Raw genomic sequence first — 18,293 nt, 5'->3', positions numbered from 1 at the left:
TTCACGGGGCCACATCTCCCTGGACATCCTCCAGTATCAAACTGCTGCAGGTGCATGGGGAGAAGCTGCTGGCCACACAGCAGTGCTGAGCATGGGGCCCTGCACAAGCCAGGGAGCCACCCTGGCAGGAGCCTGCCCTGGGAGAAGTCCCCTACCCTGAGCCAGGTGGGCAATGGGGAAGCTGTGCCCACTGCTGGAGTTGGATATTGGAAGCTATGTCATGCTCGGTTGTTTCCTGTTCTCTCTTCTCTCCCATTTCATTTTCAATGGGGTCTCTCTTGCTATTTGTTCCAGTGTACTAATCTTTTCTTCTGCAATATGTTTCTTCCATTTATCTTTTCCGGTCTGTTTTTCATCTCACATATTCTGGTTTTCAGCGGGAAGTTCAATTTGGGTCTTCTAAAATATCTTCTATGCCTTCATGTAGCTTCAGGACACAGGGAATACAGGACTGGGATGTCCGTCTATTATGTCTCTCATCTGGGTCATGTCTGAGTCAGTTTTGATAGACTGTTCTCTTCATTACAGTTGCATGTTCTTGGCTCTTTGCTTGCCTGGTGATTTTTGATTAGACACTCTAATTTGTGAATTTCATGTTTTTAGCTGTTGGAAAAACATCTGTTTTCCCCTAAATAGCTTTGATCTTTGTTCTGGGATAAAGTTAAGATGCTTGGAAACAGTCTGATCCTTTTAGGTCTGGCTTCTGAGATTTGTTGGAACAGGGTCAGCGAGATCAGTGTTCAGGCTAAAATAACTTTTGTCTCCCTACTAAGACAAAACCCTTCTAAATACTCACCCTTGAAGCCCCACGAATTATGATTTTCGGATTTGGCTAGTGGCAGCAGGAATGAGAAGCCCTGCCCCGTGTGAGCCTTGGAGATTTTCCCCTCTGCGCCTTTCACATGGTTCTTTCCCTGGAGGGAATGGCTAACAGTCAAGTGAAGACTCAAGTGGGACCTTCCACCTTTCTCCAAAGTGTCTCCTTTGGTGACGTGCTCCCCTCCCAAGTACTCCGGCCTGCCATCTACCTGCTTTGAGCTTTTTAGACTTCCAGTTCAGTCTCCTCTAATCAAAGAGACCACCAGGCTCTACCTCTGTGTCCCTTACCTATGCTATGTCCTATAAAGGATCCAGGCAGTGAGCTGGGGCAATTATAATGCTTCTTCCATCTCTCCTTCATTGTTTGATGACCAGTGTTTCCTAATGTTGTCTGATATATTTCAACTCTGTGTTTTGTTGTTTCAGGCAGGATTGAAAATCTGATCCCTGCCCTTCCATCCTGAAACCCACATTGCAATGTGTCCCTTTGTACAATACACGTATCTCTGTGGTAACACCCAAAGCCTTAGGCAAACAAGGTTTAATAGATGAAGGCATCATTAAGAGCAAGATTCTAGGGGCGCCTGGGTGGCTCAGTCGGTTAAGTGTCTGCCTTCAGCTCAGGTCATGATCCTGGGGTCCTGGGATAGAGTCCTGTATTAGGCTCCCTGCTCAACGAGGAGTCTGCTTCTCCTTCTCCCTCTGCCCGCCCCCTCCATGCCTCTCTCTTTCTCAAATAGATGAACAAATAAAATATATTTTCAAAAAAGGACAAGAGGGGCACCTGGGTGGCTCAGTCGGTTAAGCATCTGACTTTGGCTCATGGTATGATCCCAGGGTCCTGAGATGGAGCCCCACATTGGGCTCCCTGATCAGCAGGAACCCTGCTTCTCCCTCTTCCACTATCTCTGCTTGTGTTCCCTCTCTCACTCTGTCTCTGTCAAATAAATAAATAAAATCTTTGGGAAAAAAAAAAAAAAGAACAAGATTCTACTGAAATGACACCTAGCATTAAATGTTCATGGGTATGTGGAGCTGTGTGTCAGGAAAGACGTGTACCAGCATTAAAAGAGATGGTAGTATGGGAGGTAAGACAGTGGTTATACCAGGAACCCCCTGTGCATTTCAGATCGTCTCCACTTGCCTTGTTCTGCACAGTCTTGCACTTTCTAGAGGTGAAAACTGACAGCATGTTGCTGCAGGACTACAGTGCTGGCCTTTTACTTCCTGTCTACGCCACAGTGTAAAGTGGACTGAGCCTGCTCAGCCCTCACAAGTGTGCAACCCAGAGAGACCCTTTCCCTTTCTTCCCCCTGAACAGATGATTCCCAGGCACCTTTTGTCCACTTCCCAGGAGGCCCTGTAGAATTTCATACCAACAGCCCATAGCAGTGGCCAACTTAGGAACAGAATCTTCCCCTGGCTTTCTCTCTTTTCTGTTTCACTCCCTGTGGGAGACTGAACTATCGGTTCACATCTTCACTCCTCTTCAGCTATACTGACTATCCACATCCACGGTGGGTCCTCATGACAAGGGACATGCTATGTTCCCGTGTTTGGACTTTCAACCTGGCCACAGGACTTGGTTTGGCCAAGGTGAGGCTCGTGGACATGAGGCCATCAGAAGCTGGAGATAATTCCTGCTGTGTGTCGCCCATCCAGCAATGGGAGAGAAAGGTACCCACTGCCCCGCTGTCCTTTCAACTCAGGTACCAGAATGAGACACCCAGAGCAGAACCGTCCCAGCAGAACCATCCCAGCAGATCCCGGATGACCCAAAAATGTGTGAGCAAGAAATGAAAGCTAGCCGTTGCACGTCCTTGATGATCTATACTAGTTTGTGTTGCTGTAGAAGTTGAAGGGGACAGGGAGGATTGATCCAGAAACAAAACCTAAGAGGTGGTATTGAATTTAAGATGGGATAGAAGGCAACCGAGACGGTGTTCTGGGACCCCTGTCTGGCAGGGGTGCTTTGGTGATCAGAGCCTGACCAGCCCATCAAGGTCAAGGCAGCCGAGGCCTCACACCCATGGAGATGAAGTTCTGGGTCCACCCAACGGACAACCAACTTAGAGCAGCCAAAACCCCGGTGAGGAGTCGAGGAGATGGAGAACGCGAGCAAAGGAGCAGAGATCAGTTACCTCATTTGTTCGAAGTCTCTGCCTCTTGTCTATCACCTCAGACCCTCCTGGCCTCACTCTCATTGCACCCAGTGCTCCAGCAACTAGTCCTGGGTTCCGGCCAAGGCTGTGCCCGCGTAACCTGACAGCACCTCACCTTGGTCTGCGCCACGCGCTTCAGGCTTCCTACCTGAGGGCTTTTCCAGTATCATCGAGTGAAACTCTTGGTTTCCCACTCGGCACAGACTTGGATCCCTCACTTAGCACCCACAGGGAAGCCTCCCAGAAGCTCAGGGGAGTCAACAGCCCAGGGGACCACTCTAAGCCAGCTGGAGAGGGGCCTTCCTTGGAAGGTTCTGGAGGACCGCCCCATCAGATGCCAGGAGCGGTGGTTAAATCATCCTTATAATGGCCTTCTATCCTTCACGGCATGGTTCCCCCAGCCCTCACTCTTGCTCCCAAGACCACAATCCAAGTAAGCTATTTACACACAACCTTTGTCTGAGACTCTGCTTTGGAAGGAACTCAGACTATCTCACAACTTCAGAGCATGGACTACCAGCCAATGACCAAAGTCTCTGAAAGGAAGCATGTGGAGTCATTCATTCATTCACTGAGTCATTCAACAAACATTTATCAACAACCTACAGTGTCCCTAAGAGCTTTTGTCAAACGTACATTCTAGTAAGAAAAGATAATACACACACACACACACACACACACACACGTATTATGCCAAGTAGTACTAAGTACTAAGAAGAGAACTTACACCCAGTAGGAAGGAAAAAAGGGAGATCAGACATTGATTTTTAAAAGCGTGGCCAAGGAAGTTCCCATTGGCAAGGTCATATCTGAGCAGAGAATGAAGTGAGAAAGTTGGTCAGCTATATATACAGGTGAAAACATTCCAGGAAGAAGGGCTGGCAAGTGACAAGGCTCTGAGGAAGAGAAAAGGCCTCATTTAGGGCACAGAGGGAAAGCCCTGGGCGGGCTGGAGAAGCCAGAGGGAAGAGGAGAACAGAAGGAGAGAGACGAGGAAGCCGGGGCTGGGCATCATGCACAGCAGCTTGTGTGTGATTATGAGACGGGAAGGCTCAGAGTACAAGAATACTATTTAGAAGGGAGACAAAGGGAGAGCCAACAGCACGCCAGTAATGCAGGTAAAGGAGGGTAGGCTCGAGCTCTGTGGCAGCAGTGGGGTAGATAGCAGGAGGTGGCTGAATTCTAGAAATATTTCAGAGGCACAACTGTCTAGATCTCCTGGTGGACTGCAAGAGTAACATGGGAGAAAGAGAAAACAGCCACGAAACCTCTCTGGGTTTCACTAGGGCCACTTGAAAAATGTTGTCCTTTAGTGAGATGGGTAATTTCATTCTACAAAGTCCATGGGCAAGAAATACACGGCCGTCTCCTCCTACCATGCGTGAGTTCCCTCGGAGGCGGCTCTCTTGTTCAGCTCCTTGCTCTCCCCTTCTTTGCCTATCTTCACAAGCCCTTCCCTCAAAGGAAACTTTTATGAGAGTGCCACCGACCAGGGAGAAGGGACGAAGCCCAGGCCTGAGGATCCTGGGACTAGAGCTGCTTTCCTTCGTCCCATCCTTCTGCCTCATCAACAGGCCTTCTTTACCATAACAGATGATTCCAGCTGGAAGAACTCCAAGACCCGAGCTCCCTTTAAGGTATCTCTAGGTTAGCCAAAGGCAACAGAAGACAAAGCCAAAGACACTGGGGAAAATGTTAACCTGTGACACCGCAGCTACAGTGAACAAAAAATAGAGCCTAACCCCTAGCCAGATCGTATCTGGGTTTCAAAACAAAATTACGGGGTATGCTTAAAGGCAACGCAAAGCAAAACAAACCAAAACAAAACAACACAGCCTGGAGAGTCAGGGCAAGCATCGGAACCAGACCGAGGTAGGGCAGAGCTCGGAATGATGAGACCGGGGATTTAAAGTCACCGTGATTTATATGCCAAGGGCTTTAATGAGAGAAAAAAAAAAAAAAAAGACGGACAACGTGCAAGAAGAAATGACTCCTGTAAGCAGAGAGATGGAAACTCCAAGGAAAGTCACAAGGAGATGCTAAAGATCAAAAATGCTGAAACAGAAATGAAGAAAGCCTTTGATGGGCTCAACAGTGGATTCAACGTGGCTGGGGAAATGTAAATTGGATCACGTCCTTCGACATGGCTGGGGAGGGAGACATCAGATCATCAGATCACGTCCTCCCCAGCTTGAGGCTAGCTCATGGCTCCCCTTCTCACTAAGAATCTAAGTGGAAGGTTTACAACGGCGTGTGAGCCACACATTATCGTCCTGCTCCCGACACCTTCTGTCTCTGACGCATCTCCTACTACTCTCCCCCTCACCCGTACACCCCGCCACGCTGGCCAGCTTGCTGTTTCTCAGACATGCCAGGCATGCTCCAAGCTGCTGCCCCCTCTGTCTGCACTGCTCCTCCGCCTGATGTCTGCATGGCTGCCGCCTCACTCCATTTTCATACGCTACGGAAAGTACTTGCTAATTTTGTCTGCTGCTTATTGTCTCTCTCTCTCCCCAATTCCCTGCCAAACCCACTTCCCACTAGAATATAAACTCCACTTGAGAATGGATTTGTACTTTTCTGTTTTGTTTTTCAATGCATCCCAAGAAGCTAAAATAATATCTGGCACATGGTAGAAGCTTATGCATATTTTCATGAAAGAATAACGTGTCAGAGTATCTAAAGATGCAAAGCAATTATTAACAGAATAGAAAGGAGAAATAGAGAGCAGTGCAATAATAGCAGAAGATTTCAATACCCCACTTCCAACAATGGACAGATCATCCAGGCACAACACTGGTAAGGAAACAGCTGACTTGAACAGCACTACAGCACAAATGGGCCTAAAAGATACACACAGAACATTCCAACCAATGGAATTCAACCAATTCCAACACAATACCCATCCTTTTCAAGTGCACAAGGAACATCTTCCCAGGACGGATCATAGATGAAGCCACAAAAACAAACTATAACAAATTTTAGAAGACTGAAATCATATCAAGTATCTTTCATCACCGTAATGGAGTAAAGTAGAAATCAGTAACAGGAGGAAAATAACACAATTCACAAATGTGTAAAAATATAAAAATTCCTAAACCATCAGTAGGTCAAAGAAGAAACTAAAAGGGAAATCAAAAAATATCTTGAGACAAATAAAAATGGAAATACAACAAATGGGAAGTCTTTCCTCTGAGATCAGGAAGAAGATAAGGATGCCCACTTTGACCGCTTCTATTCAACAGAGTTCTGGAAATCATAGCCAAAGCAATTAGGCAATAAAAAGAAATAAAAGGGATCTCACCTGGAAAGAAAGAAGTAAAATTACCTGTTTGCATTAGCATGATCTTATACATATAAGAAATCCTAAAGATTCCACCAGAAATCCTAAAGATTAGAACCAAAGAACCAATTTAGTAAAGTTGCAGGGTATGAAATTAACATGCAAAAATCAGTTTCATTTCTATACACTGACAACAAACTATACAAAAAAGAAATTAAAAGAAAAATCCCACTTTACAGTGGGATTCCAAAAAAACAAAACAAAACTTAGGAATTAAATTTAACTAAGGAGATGAAAAATCTGTACACCAAAAACTATGAAATACTGACGAAAGAAACCGAAGAAGACACACACACACACACACAAAAAATGGAAAGATGACCTATATTAACAGAACAGAAGAATTAATATTGTTAAAAGGTCCATACTATCCAAAACAATCTACAGACTCCATGGAATTCCTATTAAAATCCCAATGTATTTTTCACAGAAATATCCCCAAAAGTTCTGAAATTCATATGGAGCCACAAAAGACTGCAAATAGCCCAAGCAATTTTGAGCAAAAAAGACCAATTTAATCCATCACACCACCTGATTTAAAAATACACTGCAAAGCTGTAGTGATCAAAACTGCATGGCACTGATATAAAAACAGATCTATAAGCCAATGGAGATTAGAGGACCCAGAAATAAATCCACACGTTCATGGTCAGTTGATCTTTATCAAAGTTGCCAAGAACATACAACAGGGAAAAGATAGTTTCTTCAATAAAAAGTGCTGGGAAAATTGGTTTTCCTCATGCAAAGGAATGAAACTGAACATTTGACTCACTCCATATACAAAAATCAACTCAAAATGGATTAAAGGCTTAAATGTAAGACCTAAAACCATAAAATTATAGGAAGAAAACATGTGGGAAATTTTCTTGACATTGGCCTGGGCAATAATTTTTTTTTAAAAGATTTTATTTATTTACTTGACAGTGAGATAGAGAGCCCAAGTAGGCAGAGGGGCAGGCAAAGGGAGAGGGAGAAGCAGGCTCCTTGTTGAGCAGGGAGCTAAGGTGGGGCTCAATCCCAGAACCCTGGGATTATGACCTGAGCCAAAGGCAGCCACTTAACCCACTGAGCCACCCAGGTGTCCCTGGGCAATAATTTATTGATATGACCACAAAAGCACAGGAAACAAGAGTGAAAATAGACATAAGGGCTTTCAACAAGCTAAAAATCTTCTGCACAGCAAAGGAAAAACAAGCAACAGAGTAAAGAGACGACTTATGGAATGGGAGAAAATATTTGCAAACCATACATTGGATAAGGGCTACATCCAAAATATATAAGGAACTCAACGGGAAGAAAACAAATCACCCAATTAAGAAAGAGGTAAAGCATCTGAACCGACATTTCTCAAAAGAAAAATCACAAATGGCCAACAGATAAATGAAAAGATGTTCAATATCACTAGTCATCAGAGAAATGCAAATCAAAACAAGGAGAGATCGCTTCACACTGATTAGAAATGGCTACTCAAAAAAACAAGAAATAACAGGTGTTGGTGATGATGTGTTGAAAAGGGAACCCTCATACCCTGTTCATGGGAATATAAATTACTTTAGCCATTACAAAAAACAGCATGGAGTTCCCTCAAAATACTAAAAATAGAATTGCCATGTGACCCAGCAAACTCACTTCTGGGTATTTACTGGAAAGAAATGAAATCAGGGCGGTTGGGTGGCTCAGTGGATTAAGCCTCTGCCTTCGGCTCAGGTCATGATCTCAGGGTCCTGGGATCGAGCCCCACATCAGGCTCTCTGTTAGCAGGGAGCCTGCTTCCCCCCCCCCCCACCGCCGCCTGCCTGCCTCGCTGCTTATGTGTGAGCTCTGTCAAATAAATAAATAAAATCTTAAAAAAAGAAAAAAAAGAAATGAAATCAGTATCTGAGAATGCTGTCTCCATTCCCATGTGTGTTGCAGTATTATTCATAATAGCAAAATAGGGAAACTACCTAAGTTTCTTTTTTTTTTCCCCTAAGTTTCCATCAGTGAATGAATGGGTAAAGAAAATGTGGTAGACATCTGCAGTGGAATATTACTTGGGCATGAAAAAGAAATTCTGCCATCTGCAACAACATGGATGAACTTGGAGGACATTAATGAAGTGAAGCATGCCAGACAAAGAATGAGAAATACTGTATGAACTCACAGGTAAAACCTTAAAAAAAAAGAAAAAAGAAAAAAAATTGAACTCATAGAAACATGGGGGTTAGAATATTGGTTACCAGGAGTTGGGGAGGTAGAGGACATGGTCAAATGGTACAAAGTTGCAATTATGTAGGATAAATACACCCAGAGATCTCATGTACACACATGATGAATACAGTTAATAAAACTGCACTGGACATAGGAAATACACTAGGGGAGTAGATTTCAACACCAAAAAAACTGGTAACTGTGTGAGGAGATACATGCTTTAACTTGACAGTAGTAATCCTTTCACCATGTATATCACGTTATACACTTTAAATATACAGGTTTTATTTTAAAAAGAGAATAATGTGGAAGTCAAAATGGAAACTGACCTATTCAGCATGGTGAGACAGAGAGAGGGTGAATTTCAAGGAAACTGTCGATTCTCTTTCCCTCTGAAGAACCAGTAAGGGCATGGGGCGCCTGGGTGGCTCAGTCATTAAGCGTCTCCCTTCAGCTCAGGTCATGATCCCAGGGCCCTGGGATCTAGTCCTGCACTGGGTTCTCTGTTCAGTGGGAATTCTGCTTCTCCTTCTCCCATTCCCCCTGCTGTGTTCCCTCTCTCGCTGCCTCTCTCTGTCATATAAATAAATAAAATCTTTTTAAAAAGGAAGAAAAGAAAAAGAAACCAGTAAGGGCTCATTGCAGCAAGCACATGATAAGCTGGATAAAAATGGAGTGGATGACGCCATCAGGGTCCCAGAAAGCAAAGGTGGGTCACAGAAGAGTGAGCAGACGCACAAATAGAGAAGTCAACAGAGAACTGGAAGAGCACCATTTTGGGGAAGTGTGAGCACAAGGATTCTCCCCAACACACACTCTTTTTCTGCAAGCATCTTCAGCCACAGGTACCGACTAACACACCTGGGATCACTAGCTTGGCCTCACAGAAAACAGCAGAGGGCAAGGCTGGCTGGTTTTATGCACCAAGAGCTGAGTTGGTGTGTCTAATTCTTTTTTTTTTTTAAGATTTTATTTATTTATTTAACAGACAGAGATCACAAGTAGGCGGAGAGGCAGGCAGGGTTGGGGCAGGCTCCCCGCTGAGCAGAGAGCCCGGTGTGCAGCTGACCCTGAGATCATGTCAAAGGCAGAGGTTTTAACCTGAGTCAAAGGCAGAGGTTTTAACCTACTGAGCCACCCAGGCGCCCCCAGTTGGTGTGTTTAAAACCACTTCTAATATAGATCTGAGGTCATAGATGCCACCCCATTTATCTAATATTTGCAGATTGTTGGGTGAGAAAGTTTATTTCCCACCTTAATACATTCTATGAGGCTAATTACATTGGTCACTTGCAAAAATCTATCTCACTTCCAGTGTTAAGCAAAACTTCAGGGGTGTTCATACTGTCTGAGGTTTAGTAATGCTGAAGAAAGATCAATACAGAAACAGTCCTAACCACACTGCATAAACAGACACTCCCAAAGCAATTTGTTCAGACTCCACAGTGCGTGTGTGGGGGGCGGGGGGTTGTATGTTTCCAGTCTCCACAGCACACTTTCATTTAGTATTTTCTGTACCAAATTCAGACAGCAAATTATACATAAGTCAACTCCATTACAGAGCTGAGATCTAGAGACCGAGGAGGACGCGGAGGGCAAAGGAACAACAGCAATGCTTAGGCAAAAGAATTGTGCACCCGCCTTCAGGTATAGAAGTGAGTCCTTAGTTTAGAAACAATGTTACCATGTATCTGAGAAGGGATCTTTTACTTAGTAACTAGCAAACACAGTTAGCAGAACAATCTCTGAACTGGGAATTGGAAGATCCGTGTTCAAACCCTCAGTGCATTGCTCATCAACTATGTCATTTGGGAGAAGGGGCTCAGCCTACTTGAGCCTCATTTTCCTCCTTTGTAGGATAAAGATGATTCTACCTCCCTGTATATGTCATATTGAGCTATTATCATCAGCTGAGATCATGTATATGAACATGTTTGGAGAGCTATAAATTATAATTGATATTTTGCTGTTTTTGCAATACAGTCCATGCCCATGGTTACACTTAATTATGAAACTGCCACAAATATACAAGTTATTATTTTACACAGTCTTTGACATCGTGAATATAAGTCACGGCATGATACAATATATTCCATGTGATTGGTAAATAAGCCCCCCAACCCATGGGATACAGTCATTTAGGCTGCATTTAAAGAAAACCGTATTTTGAGGTATCACTTTTTTTTTTTTCTCTTCAAAGAAGACATCCAAAATGGCCTTAGGAACGCACTAAGCAAGGAATAAATAGAGGTAAGAGAGTAAAATTGTTTCAGATTTACACTTCATAGAACTCTAATGTCATATAGTGAAATCTTAAGTAGTGAATATATTTTCTCGAGCTATCTACACTGCTATAAAGACACAGTGAAATATATCTTTATCTTGTTTGATAGCACTTGGTAAATATTGTTCACTTAACAGACGTTATAAATTACTCACTGCCAACGAGGAAAAAGAAAGTCAGCCTTTACAACTATGAAGTGATCAAAAGGCTATATTTAAAAACTTGGAGGCCATAGTCATAAAATGTGATTTAACTGAAGATTTTATGGTATGCTCATGAACAAGTAAATCAGACTCTTCAGTGTTTATCTCCGATAACTGCTGGTTTCACAAACCATCACCCATGAAGGAGATGCTATCATTAACCCCTAATACTGGGATTCCATGAACAGCCCACAGGTAATAAAAATGATAACGCCTTTCATGTCAGTGAAGGGGCACTCTTTTTAACTTTCTTTCCTTGATCAATGATCAGATCTGAATTTTTTTAAGTCATCTCTACACCCAACGTGGGGCTCGAACTCACGACCCCAAGATCCAGAGTCAGGCCCTCCACCGACTGAATCAGCCAGGTGTCCCGCAGATTGGAAATCTGGAAGGAGAAAAAAAGGGACAATACCTGGAGTATTATGGATTTTTTTAAAGGTAAACATTGTTTATATAAGAAGAATTAATTTTCAAAAAGAAATTGCCAAAACCATTCATGGAACCAAAGTACTAATCGTCTCCTTAGGATTCTGCTAAGAAATAAAACTACGTGAGTTGTCTAAGGAATATTCTAAAACAAGCATTGGCAAACTTCTTCCATAAAGGGCCAGAGAGTAAATAGTTTAGGCTTTGCGGATCATACTGTCTCTGTTGCAGATCCTCAACTCCGCCCAATAGCTCAGAAGCAGCCCTAGACAACATGTAAGTGAACGAGTTTGGCCATGTTCCAACAAAACTTTCTCTATGGACGCGGAAACTGGAACGTCCTAGACTATTTACGTGGCACGAAATGTTTTGGTTTTGGTGTTGAGTCACCACTGAAACGTGTTAAAAGCCATTCTTAGTTCTCGGGCTACACGAAAACAGGTATCAGAAAGGATTTGACCTGAGGGCTATCGGTTGCCAACCCCCATCCTAAGATCCCATGGATAGTATCCCCCTAATACGCAAAGGTCATTTTCTTCCTGACGCCTGCGGGTTTCACTCCATTTATCTGATTTTTGGAAGGTTAAGAAAGGAAAACCTATGCCCTACTTTTAGTACAAACTCTGACTTCTGGACTCGTCATTGAAACTGACTTACCCTATCTGGTTAAAGTATGAAAAAAAAAAAGTACAGGAACAGAAAAATGCCATCACCCCAAAACCGCTCCATGCTGTCCTTTTATATCCTCACAGACTCTCCACCCCAACACACACATACCACTATCCTGTCCTCTATCACTAGAATGCTGTCTTTTTGAGAATGTCAAACAAATGAAATCATACAGTGGGTAACTTTTTGAGATGTGCTTTTTTTCACCAAGCAAAACACCTTTGAAATCGATCCAAGTTCTTGGGTGCATCAACCATTTCTTCCTGTTTATTGCTGAGATATTCAGGGTTCCATTATAGGAACGCACCATGGTGCGGTTCCCCATTCACCCAATGAAGGACATTTGGGTTGTTTCCAGTTATTAGCGATTACAAAGAGAGCATCTATAAATATTCATGTATACGTTCTCGTGCGAACAGCAGTCTCCAGTTCACTTGAGAAATAAGCCAAGAAAAGGATTTCTGGGCATGTTCAACTCTAAAAGGAGCTTCCCAACCATCGTACCATTTTCCACTCTACTTGCGTCACATCCTCACGAGGACTTGAGATCGTCAGTATTTTTCTTTAGTTCGGTCCTGCAACAGGTATGCCATGACTTCACTTTGTCTCCCCAAAGGTTCATGATGCTGGATATCTTTTCCTATGTTTGCTTCCCACCCACATTTACTCCTCAGTCTGTTCAACTCTCGGACCCACTTTTAAGCTGGGTTGTTTGTTTTCTTACTGCTGGGTTTGGAGTGTTCTTTATATACTCTGTACAAGCTGTTCACTGGGTATGTGATTTGAAAATACTTCCTCCCAGTCTGTAGCCTGTCTTTTCTTTCTCTTAACACTTTTTATTTATAAAACAAGCATTTTTAAGTTTGATCAATTCCAATTTATCCATTTTTTTAAATTTTTATGGATCTGTTTCTGATATCATATCTTAAGAACTTCGTCTAAATCACGTCCTAAAGATTTCTAATGTTTTCTTTGAAACATGGTATGGTTTTATATTTTGCACTTACCCATTTTGTGTCAACTTTTTAATAAAATGCGTAGTTTCGATTAAAAGTATTTTTGGTTTTGGTTTTTGCATGCAGAGGTCCAACACCAAGATGCCACTCTCCGTTGATTTGCTTTGGCACCTCTGTCAAAGAACAATTAGCTATATTTGTATATATGTCTACTGTTGGACTTTCTGTTTTGTTCCATTAGTCTATCCCTTCATAAATACCACACTATCTTTATACTGAAGCTTTAGCATAAACCTTAAAATCGGGTCACAGAATTTTTTCCACTATAGCTCTCCAAGACTCTCTTCTTTTTTGTTTTCTTCCCTTTTTTCTCTATTCATTTGAGAGAGAGAGAACGCAGGGGGGTCACAGAGGGAGAGGGAGAAGGAACTCAAGGAGATGCTGTGCTGAGTGTAGAGTGTGACATGGGGCTTGATCTCACAAGCATGACCTGAGATGAAACCAAGAGGCAGATGCTTAACCGACTGAGCTACCCAGGAAGCCTCTTTTAGTTTCTAAGTAGCATTTCTCTCTGTTTTTCCCAGGGGGTAATTTTCTCTACCTTCCCATTCACTGTTCTCCCCGCCCTCTCCATTCTGCTACAGTTCCAACATGTTTTCACCTTTGGTTACCGTTATTTTTCAGTTTTAAATTTTCACTTGGTTCTTAACTGTACCTTCTACTTGCTCAGACTTTCTACGTGTTCATTCCTTTTGAGAGTCTTTACCCTTCCTTACTGGAGCATTTTTCTAACAGCCACCCCAACGTCGATGTGGATAATTCCATCATCTGAGTCACCCAGGCATCGGCATCTTTTGATCGTCTGTTCCCACGTGAGCCGAGATTTTCCTGTTTCTTGCCAAGTGATCTTGACTATGATAAGACTGTAGCTCTTACTTAAATTCTAGGGAAAATGTCAACGTTTTGGCTTTAGGCAGCAAGCAAATCGGGGGGATTTAAGCCTCGAATTTAATCAGCCTTCCTTAGGCAGCTCCATTCTCAAAGCCTCAAAGCCTCAAAGCCTCCATTCTCAAAGCTCTTCGGCTCTCCATGTCTGCCATCCAGTGACCCATCTGGGTCTTGGGCGGTGGTCTGTTCTGTAATTCAGTTTGTAAAATCTACGGCTCAAGGTCAGGTACTCCCATGAGTAGCTTGGGTATGATCCCAGGAGTTCACAACTTCCTGGAGCCACTTTCGCAAATGCCTCCCTCTCTGAAATCTATTGGGTTCTCTGGGGTGCACTGAAGAGCCCCCTCTGTATCCATTTATCACAAAACTGCAGCTCTGTTTACCTGCTCTAGACTTCGAGAGACCGTCACAGTCACATCCGGGCCAAGTCACAGCGGGGCCAAGTCACAGCGGGGCCAAGTCACAGCGGGGCCAAGCAGCAGGAAGACAGAGAGAGGCAAAAAACCAGTGAGGTCTTTGTTCCACCCTCCTAACACCACAGGAGGGGGGCTCCCCTCAGAGGTCCCCTGGGAGAGGAAGGTCAGAAGCTCCCTGTTTGGAACTCTCCTGGACTTGGCCTCATGCATCTCTCCACTCAGGTGACCGTGACTTGGCCTCATGCATCTCTCCACTCAGGTGACCGTGATCACAGTTCTGTAATAAAACAGAACTGTGGCTCTAGCAGATGTCTGTGAGTTCTTGAACGAGGACCCAGTTGTTCCCTTAACTACCTCCATTTTGATCTTGGTCTGTACTTACTAACAGATAATGTCCTTCCTTCCAGCTTATCTTTTAACTCGGGGAAAACACTCAACAGGCAAAGCATCCCATGATGGGAACTGAAGCTAATCCGTCAAGCAAGAAGGGCCGCCACGACACCTGTGACGCCCCACGTCACTGATCCCCCAAGACAATTACTGACCTGACCTTTACTACCTAGCTGCACAGACCATCAATCTTTGTCCCACATTTTCCTTATAAAAACCTAGAGGTATTTTCCACACTCTGGGCATAATTCTTGGGACACTAGTCCTCTGTCTTCCTGGTGTAGGCTTCACTGAAATAAATACCTCACTTGTTTCATCCACCACTGTGTCTCTCTGCCGCTGGATTTACGAGCGGTGAGTGGCCCAACCTGGTCCATATGGGACCCCTGGAGCTTAGGTACTCTTGGGCCCCTACAACCCAGATGGTGTCAGAAGTGGGGGTGGTCTTAGAGACAGTTCCCTAACTTCACATTCTGTATCCTTTATTTGGATATATGAAAACTGGGGTAGGCCAGAGAAGGCATGGTCTTTGAATACAGCTTGTGAAACTATCCAGGCTTCCTCAAGACTCTGGCATAATCCCAGAACCGGAGAAAGAAGGAGTAATTGAAAAGCCTTCCTGGAGAATCCTGATCTGCTCCTGAATTTAAAACTACTTCCACTGCGAATTCTTGGTATTTTCTAAATACGTAACAAAACAGGAGATGGCCGGGAGTTGGACAGAGTTTGTAAGTTGATTGCTTTATCACTGTCCTGTTTAAAAGCCTTCCCTGGCCTGCCATTACCCAAGTAATAAATCAAATAAGCCTCACATTCTATATTCTTGGCAATCGAACCCCAAACCAACTTTATTTCTGCTGCTTCCTTCCACACCATTCCAGTGGGTCCTATCCCAAAACTCTAATTTAATGGTCTAGGGTGGGGCTCTAGGACCAATATATTTTTAAAACTTCCCAAATGATTCAGGAGAGATAAGCTCCTAATGTTTCGTTTTATAGCCAAATAGATCACCACTGGGATGCCTGGGTGGCTCAGTCGGTGAAGCGCCTACCCAGCTCAGGTCATGATCTCAGGGTCCTGGGATCGAGTCCTGCATCAAGATCCCTCCTCAGTGGAGAGTCTGCTTCTCCCTCTACTTCCCATTCTTGCTCTCTGTTGCTATTTCCATCTCTCTGTCAAACAAATAAATAAAATCTTTAAAAAAAAATTGATTACTATTTATTACATAAACCTAGGATAACACCCTATTTTTACCTTCAGAAATACACATGTTCTTGAAGGTCCAGCGCAAATGGCAAACTTTCTAGGAAGCCTTCCCAGATCTCACTAGACCACAATCAATGTCTGTTTCTCCGGGTTCTCCCCTGTGTTTTGGGTGCACCACTCCGTAAGACTTTTCCACATTTTGCATCGTAACACACTTAAGAAGCTGCAATAAAAGAACAGTAGGATCCAAATACTAGTTCTGTGAATTACCCTGTGATTTTAATATTAATAATTAATTAATTATTAATACTTAATTAATTAATACTTAATTCCCAAAGATTTAAATACTTCATCTATAAAATTTGAAAAACAAATGGTTGCCTTACAGTGTTACTCCAAGGTTCAAATGAGATGCTCCCCAACCTTCTTCACATGACAGTACACAGAAAATGTGATTATAACAGCTTACTGGTGATGTTACCAGAGGCCAAGGGAGTAAGAGCACCTGAGCTCCAGGGATCCCAAACGGACCAGGTTTAGATGCTCACCACTAGGAAATCCAGAGGCAGAGAGATAAGCAGTGGTAAACCAAGAAAGGAATTTATTTCTGTGAGGCCAACACTGGGAAGAGAGGACTATGGTGTGCCAAAAACTAGCTCCAAAGGGCAGAAAGTACCTCTAGGTTTATATAAGGACAATATGGGACAAAGGTCAGGGGGTAAGTACAGGTGCAAAGTGGAGGTCAGGTCTATCACCATCTTGGGGTCTGTAACACGGGGTCTGGCTGGCATCGTGGCAGTCCTCATTGCTTGAGGGGGGAGATTCAGTTCCCATTATAAGATATTTTGTCTGCCAAGCCTTTTGCCTGAGCGAAGTGGTAAGCTGGAAGGAAGGACTTACCCATTAAAGAGTACAGACTAAGGTAAAAAATGGAGGTAGTTAAGGCGAGAGAGAGAGTGTAAGCAGGGGGAGCAGAAGGCAGAGGGAGAGGGAGAAGCAAAATCGCAGCTGAGCAGGGAGTCCGATTCAGGGCTCGATACCCGGACCCTGGGATCATGACCTGAGCCGAAGGCATACATTTAACCAACTGAGCCACCCAAGTGCCTCTGAATGCTACTAATTTTTAAACATGGTATCACATCTGATGATTTCCCTTCACAACCTCTTCATTTTTTAGCTCGATTATGATAGACCAATTTTGTTTCTCCTACCGAAATTAGAACCATCTGACTTTCCTGATTGTGGTTAGGGAGGTTGAACAGGGAGGAACTGACTCCCAAAGAAATACAAAACTTATAAGCTTTGAGGAAACTGATCTTAAATGCAATCGACATAATAAAATAAAGTACTTTTCTGTAACTACTGCTATTTTATGTAACAGTGTGTGCCTATCACCCCCCAGAGATAACAATTTCATTTGCCTGGGGCACAACCTGAGGCATTGGGAGTGTTTAAACCTCCCAGATGATTCTCACATGCATCTAAGGTCAAGGATCACTGGACATAAAAATTTTGAATCAGAAACATCATTAGGTAAACTTCAGTTAAAAATTTCATAAGAGCAGAGCATGTATTTTTCAAGACCATAGAAATTATCCAATCCCCAGTGCCCCACCCCTTTTAAAAGATTTTATTTATTTACTTGACAGAGAGAAAGAGAATGAGAGCACAAGTAGGGGGCCAGGGGCAGAGGGGGAGGGAGAAGCGGACTCCCAAAATATCTTAAGATCTTAAAATCCCAGCTGAGCAGGGAGCCCAATGCAGGGGCTCAATCCTAGGACCCTGGGATCATGACCTGAGCTGAAGGCAGAGGCTTAACCCGCTGAGCCACCAAGGGGTCCCTCCAAATATTACTATAGAAAGGAAAGTAATAAAACAAATGTTAAAGAAAGAAAAAGTTCCATATAGCCAGGAATGTTTGCAGAACTATTTCTTTCAATTCAAGAAAGCTGAACATCTTGAAGTCTAAAGAATGCTTTCCCCATTTGTTTATGTTTTGGGGTTTCATGGTAAACAGGATTATCTCTTACAGATTTTGCCTCCAATGTTTGGAAACCTCAAAATAGAAAAGAGACTTCTCAGCGATTCTGATTCTAATTAATGAAATCGCTTAATGTAAAGGGGCTTATCTTTATGAATTCATCAGAAATTCTAAAGCTCATAATTAATTCCATTTATAGTTACAAAACCCTAAATGTACTTCCATTGAGTATTTCCACAGAAGATAAGAGGTTCAACTTGCTTACTGGTGAATAACAAAAGAGGCAGAAATCCCAAA

This window comes from Martes martes (assembly GCF_963455335.1).
Source record: "Martes martes genome assembly, chromosome: 5".
Lineage (NCBI taxonomy): Eukaryota > Metazoa > Chordata > Mammalia > Carnivora > Mustelidae > Martes > Martes martes.
Note: the sequence above shows the minus strand (reverse complement) of the source record.